This window comes from Procambarus clarkii, chromosome 33 (assembly GCF_040958095.1).
Source record: "Procambarus clarkii isolate CNS0578487 chromosome 33, FALCON_Pclarkii_2.0, whole genome shotgun sequence".
NCBI classification, from domain to species: Eukaryota; Metazoa; Arthropoda; class Malacostraca; order Decapoda; family Cambaridae; genus Procambarus; species Procambarus clarkii.
This window is the reverse complement of record NC_091182.1, coordinates 32,132,578-32,146,422: the sequence shown is the minus strand read 5'-3', so window position 1 is coordinate 32,146,422 and position 13,845 is coordinate 32,132,578. Positions and strand designations below refer to the sequence as shown.

Below are 13,845 nucleotides of genomic sequence, written 5' to 3'. Positions count from 1 at the left end.
TTAGCTAAGCAAGTTACAATCTTGATGAGCTAGTTACAAAATTCAATATAAGTCGTCACATCAACAATGGGTTCGAGATCGACCTCAAGTACAGATTCTAAATTAAGCAACTGACATATGTGGAGAGCTAGTGTCAAAATTTATATGTTTGTCCTGCACACCGCCCCCCATCCAGTGGGCAGCGGTGGATAGGTTACAATCACTCAGTTACTACCTACAGTTAGCAAACTGGGGATATTTGGCTAAAATTTCTGGTAGCAGGTCATTTTAAATGAAATATTTACACATCGCTGGAACATTGGTTATAGAATTGTCTCTAAATTCACGTATCTTTTCGCACTCCATCACATAGTGACGGAGGGTGTGCGAATAATTTTGTTGACACAGTTTACATTTGGTCAGGCCTACATCAGCAGATAATGAGAATTCCCAGAGATACTTGTAACCGAGTCTAAGCCGAGCAGTAGTAACATCAAGAAGTCTGCTAATTTTATTGGATGATCGATAGATGTGTGGCTCCTCTTGCATGATAGTATGATGATAGATGGAATTACTGGTGTCAATTTCACTTTGCCTCAGATCTACAAGATCTTGAAGTTCTCGGTATACTGTTGCTCTCAGATTGCTCATTGACAATCCAAGGTTACACTCAACGGCTCCTTTAAAGACAGATTCTTTGGCTAACTTATCAGCTCTATCATGCATTCGGAGGCCAACATGAGATGGAGACCACATGAAATGGACTCTGTTACCATCCTTAATAATTTTATTGTATTTGTGTCTAGCTTCGGACACGAGTTTAAATTTCACCTTGAAAACATCAAGGCAAATTGGGAGAACCTTCGACAAGCCGCCGGCTTCCTATCCTCGTCGAGGCCACTAGTGTTATTAGCCCTCAGGTAAATCAGACAAGGTTTAAATCAGTAAATAAGACTCTTAATATAATTGCTACAGTTGCTATATAATAATATAATGCCCCTTAATGCTCGACAATAAATCTCCCCGATTCCCAAAATAAGCTAAGTATTCCAGGATGAGTTAACAGGGAACTCTGTCAAAAGCAGCTTGAAGATCAAGAAAGGCCACGGGGGAGACATCTCCCGTCACGCAGGGTGCAGTCGCACCTCCACAGATCTCCAGTATCAACTCTTGATACTGGTAATGGCTCAAAAGGGCCACCACTTACGGGCTATTCATGCCCGTGCCACCTTTTGGGTGGCTTAATCTTCATCAATCATCAATCAAGAAAGGCTACACGAGTCTTTTGGTTCCTGTTTGATGAAGTACTCAGCAAAGCAGACGGCCTAAATTTGTTCGAGTTAGGTTTAGAAATAATAATTAGATGGGGTCTGCGTTCAGCGATCTGGAAGGACACCTCGCCGTAAACTTTTATCTGTACAGTTCCAGCACCGTACTATTGAAGCCCTGTACAAGTAGAGACGCTAAAAATAAAAGTTATGCTCCAAATACAATTTCAAAAGTTTATATGGCGGGACTCGTGTAGATTCAAAGTTATTTCTGGAGATGACTGAAAGCTGGAAAGGCGGGTACTAGGAGGTGAATCCCGACTACGCAGACACAGCTAGGTAAATGTACATACAAATAGTTCCAAAGATAGATATGACATACAAAATGACTCGGAAACCATCGCACGAGTCGATTGGAGACTGGAAAGCCGGACCCATGAGATGAAGATCAACCCTCGCAATCACAGCTAGGTGAGTACAGAGAGAGAGAGAGAAGGAGGCTGAGTGAGAGAGAGAGAGAGCAAGTACTTAAGAGTCCTATAGAGTACGCACAACTATGGTGATGCAGCAATAAGCAGCATCAATTCCGTGCAGGGTAGCCAGGGTGTCTCAGCCCGCGGCACCCACCTGGCCAGACGCCACCCATAGCCACGCTCCCTAGCGTACGCACCCGTCCACATCCTCACCTCATTCGTCTCAACCTCATTCATGTATATATGTGTGTGTCAATCACGAAGAAAAAACACGGGAGACATCTCCCGTCACGCAGGGTGCAGTCGCACCTCCACAGATCTCCAGTATCATCTCTTGATACTGATAAATGGCTCAAAAGGGCCACCACTTACGGGCTATTCATGCCCGTGCCACCTGTTGGGTGGCTTAATCTTCATCAATCAATCACGAAGAAAAAGACGGGAGACATCTCCCGTCACGCAGGGTGCAGTCGCACCGCCACAGATCTCCAGTATCAGCTAATGATACTGGTAGTGGCTCAAAAGGGCCACCACTTACGGGCTATTCATGCCCGTGCCACCTGTTGGGTGGCTTAATCTTCATCAATCAATCACGAAGAAAAAGAAGTTACTGCCCCGCACCTGTGCCAGGTAAGTCCACTACGGGCTCACTGTAGCCCGTGCTACTTGTAACTTTTTGTTCCAAGTAGCGGAATCTAAAACAACAACACTTGATGAACAATATAACAATGTCAGACCACGGAGGAAGGATTAAGACAGGGAATTTCCTTAGGTACTTTCGTATTTAATAATACATTTTCAGAAGGATGGATTTACAATTGAGTGACGTGGATATATTGGCAGGAATGAGGCGAAAAACAATATCTTTAATGAGATAAGGAGATGTTAATAAGGTTGACCAGACCACACACTAGAAATTGAAGGGATGACGACGTTTCGACTTGAGAATGGTCCAGGACGGACCGAAACGTCGTCGTCCCTTCAATTTCTAGTGTGTGGTCTGGTCAACATACTTCAGCCACGTTATTGTGACTCATCGCCTGCATGTTAATAAGGTATTATTGAGATAAATATGTATCAATTATCCCACTCAAATTGACCCTTAACTGATCAATCAAAAATGGATCTAAATTATACAAATCACTTCTAATATTCAAATTACATGATTTCGTAATCTGTATTAAAGCAGATTCAATAATGTTTCTATTGAACATGATTTTACAAGTCATTATAAAAGAAGTCAATTTGGTGAGAACTTTCAGACAAATGAACAAACAAAGCATTAGACAATTGGGCAAGTCTTACAGAGTATTTATGTTGCAAAATTCTAAACTTCAAATCTTTGGATGTTTGCCTAAAAACATTTATAAAAAATGTCGTCAAGTTGATGACATTTTTGCTTTATGGCCTCATGACCTTAGTCTTTTCCAGCCTTTCCTCTCCTCTGTTAACAATCTGGCTCCTTCTATCCATTTCAAAGTTGAATGGGAATGTTGACCAGACCACACACTAGAAGTTGAAGGGACGACGACGTTTCGGTCCGTCCTGGACCATTCTCAAGTCGATTCCCTTGAATGGGAATCTAACTCCCGCCTTCCTTTTCTTGACGTTCACAGCTCTGTGTACGGTCTCTCTTTCTCTGTGTACCGCAGACCCATGCATAGTGACATGTACATTCACTTTTTTCCTCCTTCTGTTAAGAAAAGTGTCCTCGTCTCTCTCTTCCTCCGCGCTCTACGCATCAGCGACCCTCAGTTTCTTGATTCAGAAATGAACTTTATATACAAATCTTTCTCTCGCTTTGGTTAACCCTTACATTTTTATCAACTGTACTGTAAATAATTTATTGTACTGTAAATAAATCAGTGCAGCACAATACTACTAGTACTATGCGCTGCCTTCCCTTCATATCTGAACTCAAAAATCTCGCTAATACCCTTCGTCCTCTTGACATAAAGCTCACCTTTCGACAAACTAACACTCTTCATAGTAATCTGGTTCACACTGCTCCTGCTGCTAATGTCTACTCTATTTCCTGTTCATCTTGTCCTCTCCAAGACTGTGGGGAAACTGACCGTACACTTAATGACAGACTTAAGGAGCACAAAAGAAGTGTTAAGTCTGCAGACACAAACAATGCTCTCTTCTGTCATGTTAGGGACTCTTAATCATCCTATTGATTGGTCTTCTTCTAAAATAATCTTTCCTGCCTCTACTCTACACAGATGCCATCTTGTCGACTCAGCTCTGATGTGAAGCCGTTTCCATCACAATCGACTTGAGAATGGTCCAGGACGGACCGAAACGTCGTCGTCTCATCATTTTCTGGTGGGTGGTTTAATCATTTATATATACATACACACACACACACACTTATATATATGTTGTACCTAGTAGCCAGAACACACTTCTCGGCCTACTATGCAAGGCCCGATTTGCCTAATAGGTCGAATGGTTTTCTTTATTTTCAATAAATTGTTTCCAATTAGTTTATTTGAATTATTATTATTATATTATATTAAGAACATAAATTATTGACTTAATTGTGTTAGTTTAGGTTAGGTTAAGATAGGTTAGGTTAGGTTAGGTAGGGCTGGTTAGGTTCGGTCATATATCTGTGTTAGTTTTAACTCAAATTTAAAAAAAAAATAACTTTTACATAATGAAATGGATAGCTTTATCATTTCATAAGAAAAAAAGTATTGAAAAATACATATAAATTCAGGAAAACTTGACTTATTAGGCAAATCGAGCCTTACAGGCAGGTAGTATATATGCCTTATGTAAGCTGTTAAATGGTCTGTTGTAACTTGACTCATTTTCGTTAATATGGATTTTTTCGTTTTGTATTTTTACAAAGTTACAAGTTCAAGTTCAAGTATGTTTATTGAGACAAGAAAAAAAAATACATCTCAATGGGATAGAGTAGCTTAGGCTATTTCTACAAACTTATCTCTTCTGCCTATTAACGCACACTGTGAATGCCGTTGTTGTTGTGAGTATAAGTAGGCGGGGCTTATGAGGACAAAGGGGGCGGAGTTACCCACAAAAGTTGCCAAGAGTTGAAAACTAAAAGATTTACCCGTTTGTCAATAATATTGTCATTCTCGCTAATAAAAACAAAATATAGCTTCAACTGATGCAGCATTATTGGTAACGTATTTTACAACTCGTCCTATCACTGTCAATGTAATATTCGACACGTACAAAGTTAAGGGTAAATGACAACAGAGCAACCTTGTGCGCGTGCGCGGTTACACTCCGGTGTTTACATGTGCTTCTCTGCCTCTGCCACACTTGTCACACAAGTGATTGGGTGCTTAGTCCGTAGGGGACACATTCTCGCTCCCGGGGACTTGTATTCCACGCTCCCTGCCCCCTAGTTACATGCTCAGGTGGGTCTGACAAATTAATATTTCATTTCCCTTTTCATATTAATATCTACGAATCCTCGTGTTCCCGATTTTTTTTTTGCAGGGTTAAATATTCAATAAAATGAATACAAATGTTTATACTGGGTATTATTTATGAATGAAATTGACGATAAAGTATACATAATAATAGATGTTCAAATGAGTATCTTTTAAATCATTGCCATTTTGAGACGATTACTAAAGATTTAGAATTTCGAGATTTAGAACTTGTGGTTAAAAACTATTTATCAATATGACAAAAATTGTTTTTGAGTACATAATTTGAACTAGACATGACAGTGAATTTTCGAGAAAAAAAGTGTTGTTAAATGTTGACAATGTTGCACATTTTGTTTAAATAGAGATTATAAAGTTACTTCATGGCTGTGGGTGAGGCAAAAGAACTTTCTTTGCATACTGACGATATTTCGCAAGTTCTGTGTGTAACCTAGTATAGATAGGTGACTTTTCCTGAGGGTAAGGGCGGAGTGTGTGTGTGGGAGAGACAGGTGGTGGTGTAGTGTGTGTGGGAGAGACAGGTGGTGGTGTAGTGTGTGTGTGTGGGAGACAGGTGGTGGTGTAGAGTGTGTGGGGGAGAGACAGGTGGTGTTGGTGGTGGTGTATTGTGTGTGTGGGAGAGACAGGTGGTGGTGGTGTAGTGTGTGTGTGGGAGAGACAGGTGGTGGTGGTGTATTGTGTGTGTGGGAGAGACAGGTGGTGGTGGTGTAGTGTGTGTGTGGGAGAGACAGGTGGTGGTGTAGAGTGTGTGTGGGAGAGACAGGTGGTGGTGGTGTAGTGTGTGTGTGGGAGAGACAGGTGGTGGTGGTGGTGTAGAGTGTGTGTGGGAGAGACAGGTGGTGGTGGTGGTGTAGTGTGTGGGAGAGACAGGTGGTGGTGTAGTGTGTATGGGAGAGACAGGTGGTGGTGTAGAGTGTGTGTGGGAGAGACAGGTGGTGGTGGTGTAGTGTGTGTGAGGGAGACACAGGTGGTGGGGTAGTGTATGTGTGGGAGAGACAGGAGGTGGTGGTGTAGTGTGTGTGTGGGAGAGACAGGTGGTGGTGGTGGTGTATGTGTGGGAGAGACAGGAGGTGGTGGTGTAGTGTGTGTGTGGGAGAGACAGGTGGTGGTGGTGGTGTAGTGTGTGTGGGAGAGACAGGTGGTGGTGTAGTGTGTGTGTGGGAGAGACAGGTGGTGGTGTAGTGTGTGGGAGAGACAGGTGGTAGTGGTGAAGTGTGTGTGGAAGAGACAGGTGGTGGTGGTGTAGTGTGTGTATGGGAAAGACAGGTGGTGGTGGTGTAGTGTGTGTGGGAGAGACAGGTGGTGGTGGTGTAGTGTGTGTGTGTGGGAGAGACAGGTGGTGGTGGTGGTGTAGTGTGTGTGGGAGAGACAGGTGGTGGTGGTGTAGTGTGTGTGGGAGAGACAGGTGGTGGTGGTGTAGTGTGTGTGTGTGGGAGAGACAGGTGGTGGTGGTGTAGTGTGTGTGGGAGAGACAGGTGGTGGTGGTGTAGTGTGTGGGAGAGACAGGTGGTGGTGGTGTAGTATGTGGGAGAGACAGGTGGTGGTGGTGTAGTGTGTGTGTGGGAGAGACAGGTGGTGGTGGTGTAGTGTGTGTGGGAGAGACAGGTGGTGGTAGTGTGTGTGTGTGGGAGAGACAGGTGGTGGTAGTGTGTGTGTGGGAGAGACAGGTGGTGGTAGTGTGTGTGGGAGAGACAGGTGGTGGTGGTGGTGTGTGTGTGGGAGAGACAGGTGGTGGTGTAGTGTGTATGTGAGAGACTGGTGGTGGTGGTGGTGTAGTGTGTGTGTGGGAGAGACAGGTGGTGGTGGTGTAGTGTGTGTGTGTGGGAGAGACAGGTGGTGGTGTAGTGTGTGTGTGGGAGAGACAGGTGGTGGTGGTGGTGGTGTAGTGTGTGCGTGGGAGAGACAGGTGGTGGTGGTGGTGTAGTGTGTGCGTGGGAGAGACAGGTGGTGGTGGTGTAGTGTGTGTGGGGGAGACAGGTGGTGGTGTAGTGTGTGTGGGAGAGACAGGTGGTGGTGGTGTAGTGTGTGTGGGAGAGACTGGTGGTGTGTGTGTGTGGGAGAGACAGGTGGTGGTGGTGGTGTGTGTGTGGGAGAGATAGGTGGTGGTGGTGGTGTGTGTGTGGGAGAGACAGGTGGTGGTGGTGTGTGTGTGGGAGAGACAGGTGGTGGTGGTGTGTGTGTGGGAGAGACAGGTGGTGGTTTTGTGTGTGTGGGAGAGACAGGTGGTGGTGGTGGTGTGTGTGTGGGAGAGACAGGTGGTGGTGGTGTAGTGTATGTGGGAGAGACTGGTGGTGGTGGTGTAGTGTGTGTGGGAGAGACTGGTGGTGTGTGTGTGTGGGAGAGACAGGTGGTGGTGGTGGTGTGTGTGTGGGAGAGACAGGTGGTGGTGGTGGTGTGTGTGTGGGAGAGACAGGTGGTGGTGGTGGTGTAGTGTGTGTGGGAGAGACAGGTGGTGGTGGTGTAGTGTGTGTGGGAGAGACAGGTGGTGGTGGTGTAGTGTGTGTGGGAGGGACAGGTGGTGGTGTAGTGTGTGTGTGGGAGAGACAGGTGGTGGTGGTGGTGGTGTAGTGTGTGTGGGAGAGACAGGTGGTGGTGGTGTAGTGTGTGTGGGAGAGACAGGTAGTGGTGATGTAGTGTGTGTGGGAGAGACAGGTGGTGGTGGTGTAGTGTGTGTGTGGGAGAGACAGGTGGTGGTGGTGTAGTGTGTGTGTGGGAGAGACAGGTGGTGGTGGTGTAGTGTGTGTGTGGGAGAGACAGGTGGTGGTGGTGTAGTGTGTGTGTGGGAGAAACAGGTGGTGGTGGTGGTGTAGTGTGTGGGAGAGACAGGTGGTGGTGGTGTAGTGTGTGTGTGGGAGAAACAGGTGGTGGTGGTGGTGTAGTGTGTGTGGGAGAAACAGGTGGTGGTGGTGTAGTGTGTGTGTGGGAGAGACAGGTGGTGGTGGTGGTGGTGTAGTGTGTGTGGGAGAGACAGGTGGTGGTGGTGGTGTAGTGTGTGTGTGGGAGAGACAGGTGGTGGTGGTGTAGTGTGTGTGGGAGAGACAGGTGGTGGTGGTGTAGTGTGTGTGGGAGAGACAGGTAGTGGTGATGTAGTGTGTGTGGGAGAGACAGGTGGTGGTGGTGTAGTGTGTGTGTGGGAGAGACAGGTGGTGGTGGTGTAGTGTGTGTGTGGGAGAAACAGGTGGTGGTGGTGGTGTAGTGTGTGGGAGAGACAGGTGGTGGTGGTGGTGTAGTGTGTGTGGGAGAGACAGGTGGTGGTGGTGTAGTGTGTGGGAGAGACAGGTGGTGGTGGTGGTGTAGTGTGTGTGGGAGAGACAGGTGGTGGTGGTGTAGTGTGTGTGTGGGAGAGACAGGTGGTGGTGGTGGTGTAGTGTGTGTGGGAGAAACAGGTGGTGGTGGTGGTGTAGTGTGTGGGAGAGACAGGTGGTGGTGGTGGTGTAGTGTGTGTGGGAGAGACAGGTGGTGGTGGTGTAGTGTGTGTGTGGGAGAGACAGGTGGTGGTGGTGGTGTAGTGTGTGTGGGAGAGACAGGTGGTGGTGGTGTAGTGTGTGTATGGGAGAGACAGGTGGTGGTGGTGTAGTGTGTGTATGGGAGAGACAGGTGGTGGTGGTGGTGTAGTTTGTCGATTCCTCTTACTATCTTGTACGTAGTGATCATATCGCCTCTTGTTTTCTACCTTCTAGCTTTGGCATCTTTAACGTCACAAACCTCTACTCAGAGAGAGAGAGAAAGAGACATGGAGGCTTAGGGAGAAGTGAGAAAAACATTCGCATCCCTCTTCAATTCTTTGATTACTGTTCTCTAACAATGGCTTAAATCTACATGACAAAGTCTGGCAAAGCTCATTTTTAACATTCTTTAAGGACGCTGAGAAATACTTCATCCTAAATTTTTTGGATTTTTATTTTCATTTTGAGTTTTAATAACTTGCTCTTGCGTAAACAACTCAAGTTTTTTTTTCGGATCAAAATAGCAAGGTCCTATTTAATATATGCGATCAAAAGAAATGCGTTCGAATCCCATCTATGTTTTATTGGTCATAGAGTACCTTGCCCGTCTCTCTCTTGTTTTAATGGTTGTCTCTTCTGCAGTGTGTTATGAAGTTGTTAATATTATCTACATTGGTTTAAGCCGAGCTGTTCCAGCCACTGTGTGGAGGCCCTGTATGACTCTACATTTATATTAAACTATGAAGAACTGGAATTATTTGCACACAAAAAGAGGCAGGTTGAAGTATATGAGGACAGTTTAACGTATAGGGAAAGTTTTAATTGGAAATCAAGTCTAGACGGAGAGAGAGAGACGATTTACGGAACAATATTTTCGAAGTGGAAAATACTGATATCAGTAATATATATATACGCAGGTAAGGCAAGTAATAAACTCTAAAAATAAAAATCAAGTTCTTATTCCACAGTCAAACAAATCCAGACAATTTGACACAAGGTACTGTGCTTGATCCGGTATTTTATTCTCATCCTCATATCGGACTTAGACAAGAACACAACCTATAGCACTGTATCATCCTTTGTAGATGACACTAGGATTTTTATGAGTAGACAAGAGAGAGAGTGCAGCAAACCTCCAATCAGATTTAAATCAGGTCTTTCAATGGTCTACAGAAAATAATATGGTGTTAATGAAGATAAGTTCCAGCTCTTGCGCTACGGGAAAAAAATATAAAAACAGAAACCACGTACAAAACTCAGGCAAATCATAACATAGAACGAAAAGGCAATGTAAAGGATCTGGGTGTACTCATGTCGGAAGACCTTACCTTTAAAGAACACAATAAAGTAGCCGTCACAACTGCGTGGAAAATGATAGGTTGGATAACAAAAAATTTTCACACTAGAGATGCTATACCGATGATGATACTTTTCAAGACGCTTGTGCTCTCTAGAGTGGAGTACTGCTGCACAATGACAGCCCCTTTCAAAGCTGGAGAAATTGCTGACCTGGAGAGCGTGCAGAGATCCTTTACTGCTAGAATCCACTCAGTAAAACATCTAAACTACTGGGACCGACTAAAGAGCCTAAATCTGTACTCCCTTGAGCGCAGGCGGGAGAGATACATAATAATTTACACATGAAAAATAGTAGAGGGGCTGGTCCCAAACTTGCACACAGAAATAACACCACATGAGACCAGGAGGCATGGCAGGATGTGCAGAATACTCCCGTTGAAAAGCAGAGATGCAACAGGTACTCTGAGAGAGAAGTCTATCAACATCAGAGGCCCGAGACTGTTCAACACGCTTCCACTACACATAAGGGACATAACTGGCCGACCCCTCACAGTGTTCAAAGGAGAACTGGATAAGCACCTCCAAAGGATACCTGATCAACCAAGCTGTGACTCATACATCAGGCTGCGAGCAGCCGCGTCCAACAGCCTGGTTGACCAGTCCAGCAACCTGGAGACCTGGTCGACGACCGGGCCGCGGGGACGCTAAGTCCCGAAATCACCTCAAGATAAGATTTATCAAGATTTAAACAAAAAATTATTTACAGACGAAATCAAGTCAACAAAAGGTGAAGAAACAGCAGCAGTCACTGTAGAAAACAGCGAGTGAAGAGTCCTTGAGTGTGTGAATGAATGAGTCAATGAATGTGTGTGTATGTTTGATAAGTTATCATCCTCCTCTTCTGGTGTATTTTGAGTATTGTTGGTGTATTTCCTCCGTAGGTGCCTTCATAAGGTGCTGAGCAGTGCTGAGCGCTTGCTGATTAGCTGTGTCCTAGAGGGGGGGGGGGGGGGGGTGAGAAGGCTTGTGTACCATGGATGTGTACATGTATCGTGGGGGGGGAGGGGGACATATCTATTATCAGAGGCAAATTTTGCCTTGTGTGGGAGTCTTTCGTCTCACACGGACGAGAGGGCTCAGTAATGGTGTTCAAACAGCTGGAGTCAGGTACACTCCCTTGTGTTTAACAACCTAACACACATACGGTTGAGGTTGAGTGGACAGCGCTCGGTGGTCGTAATCCTAGGGTTCCGGGTTCGATCCCCGGTGGAGGCGGAAACAAATCTCTCTTTCACCCTGTCTGAAATTCAAATCTGAAATCTGAATTCAATGTCTGAATCTGAATTCAATGTCTGAAATTCAAATTTGAACAAATCTGTTCAAGTCTGTCCTTTCACCCTGACAGTCTCTTTCACCCTGATGCCCTCTGTTCACCTAGCAGTAAATAGGTACCTGGGAGTTAGACAGCTGCTTCGAGCTGCTTCCTGGGGATATTCGTGGGTTAGAGAGAAATATATGTAGTAGACATAATAGAGGGGAAAATATATTGGTTAAAAAGGCGGAAGAAAATGTAGAATAGAACCAGTGAAGAGCAGAGGTGCCATAGGCACAATCAGAGAACACTGTATAAACATCAGAGGTCCGCGGTTGTTCAACGTCCTCCCAGCAAGCATAAGAAATATTGCCGGAACAACCGTGGACATTTTCAAGAGGAAACTAGATTTATTCCTCCAAGGAGTGCCGGACCAACCGGGCTGTAGTGGGTATGTGGGCCTGCGGGCCACTCCAAGCAACAGCCTGGTGGACCAAACTCTCACAAGTCAAGCCTGGCCTCGGGCCGGGCTTGGGGAGTAGAAGAACTCCCAGAACCCCATCAACCAGGTATCAACCAGGGGTCCAAGAGCTAATAGCTCGATTCTGCAGGCACAAATAGTAAATACACACACGCGCACACACACACACACACACACACACACACACACACACACACACACACACACACACACACACACACACACACACACACACACACACACGTACGTACTTATATGCCCGTTCCTTCCCTTCCTGTTTGCAAACAGAAACTCATCCATTCATCCATCAATTTATCCTCCAGTCAATTTATCCTGACCTTCCCTCCCTTCATCAATCCCTCTCCCTCCGTTGATGAATCCCTCCCTCCACTCCCTCACCAAAATCCCTCCATGTTTGCCTGAACTGGAGTTTTAAGAGAGATCAGCTCCTTGATCGAGGTTAACCATAGGGTGGAGGGATAGGGATTGGGGGGGGGGGAATGACTTACTATCCCCTGTCCGTGGCACGGGTCTATTTCGTCCGTGGCACGGGTCTATCTCGTCCTTGGCACGGGTGGCACTTCGAAGCGCTCAGCACGCCCCACATAACCGTGCCTGTAGCCGCTCAGTATCGCCCTACTAATGACTCGACCCCATGCCGGGTAATCGAGACGGATACTTAATCGAGAATCCTAAATCACCCATAGTGGGCAGTTAGGCACTTTGGCAGGTCGTTAGCTGGGAGGTGATTTGGCTGTTGAGAGAGGTGACGGCCGGGTGGGGGGTCGTTGGGGGGGGGGGTGTGATAGATCAGAGGGGTGATAGATTTTCTGGCGTGTAGGATGAGGGGGGAGTAGGATGGTGTTGGTAATGACGGGTGAAGTGTGGATGATGGAGGATGAAAAGAGGAAGTAGTGTAGAGGTAGCAGAGGATGAATGGAATGATTGTAGAGAAAGCAGAGGATGAATAGAAGTGGGCGAAGGAAGATCAAGAAGACCTGGGATGCTCCCGGACGCAGGTTCGAATCCTCGTCACGGCCGTTGTGGATTTGTTCTTAAGATCAAGAAGATTCTCTTCTGCATCACATCTCCTCCTCCTCCCCAGTCCTCCCTCCCACCAAGCTTAGATACAATAGTTTACTAGAACACACAGCGTACAGTCCAGCAGGAGAGCAGGTATCGGCTGCCCCACAACCACTACACGGGAACATAATCCAACGAGAGCGGAAAATGGCGCCCACCGTGTACTAGAATAAGCCAGCCTAACACCAGAGGGAACCAGCGGGGCTGCCCAGCTCGACGAGGCTCATACACAAAGGAGTAGGCAGGAGTGATTAGATCATCATGTATCTCAGCCATACAGTGAAATGCAGCGAGAGGGGCAACTACCCCATCCGGGAAAACAAAAGCAGCTCAGAAGTGAGGAATAGCATACAACGCACACAGGTTAAATAAAGGGGCGGTGTTCCAGCTAAAAGGTCAGTTACAGCCCCGCTCCTGTGCCAGGTAAGTCCACTACGGGCTCGCCATAGCCCGTGCTACTTTGGAACTTTTGTTCTAAGTAGCTGAATCTAAAACAACAACAACATTCCAGCTAAAGGTGGCAGAAGAACATCTAGACATTATTGTAGTAACGGAAACGAAACTGTCAAGTATTACCGGAAATGTAGTCTTCACAAGTGGATATCAATATATGAAGACCGGATAGAGGTGGTGTATCTCTGTTGCTACATCTGCTTTGGCATGGAGTATTATAATTATGACGGAGAAATAAGCTAATGTGAGTACGTACTAGGAATAGCAACAGGTGAAGACACGAAGGCAGTGGTAGTGTCGATTTACAATCCCCACCACACAATTGACGGACTAGGGAAGAATAAGTCAAATGTAACAAGACTCAACTATAAGGGATAGAACAAAACAGCAACAGTGGCAAGGAAAGAGAGTTAAATTTCTAATACTTTGGACTTTTAACGAGGAGATAGACGGGATAATTAAGGACGCGCCCCCTCCTCCCACGTAGGTAATGAGACGGAGAACAAAACTAGTAGACATAGCAAACATTGTCTGTTCCCAAGAGGTTGTGGAGCGGACAATGTGATATAGTCAGTGGGGAATTTCGCCTTGGCTATAGACACATCCGACAAGTTAGTGAG

The 13,845-nt window shown here is 45.9% G+C and overlaps 1 protein-coding gene across 1 annotated transcript in view; it reads left to right on the top strand.

Annotated features, from left to right (window-relative positions):
* The first annotated feature begins 5,022 nt into the window (after window positions 1–5,022).
* Window positions 5,023–13,845, top strand: part of LOC123765292 (protein rolling stone) — a 99,709-nt gene continuing 90,886 nt past the window's right edge. Inside the window, exon 1 of the mRNA XM_069335526.1 lies at window positions 5,023–5,115. The gene's annotated coding sequence lies outside the window, so the exon portion shown is untranslated. The remainder of the gene's footprint in view (window positions 5,116–13,845) is intronic.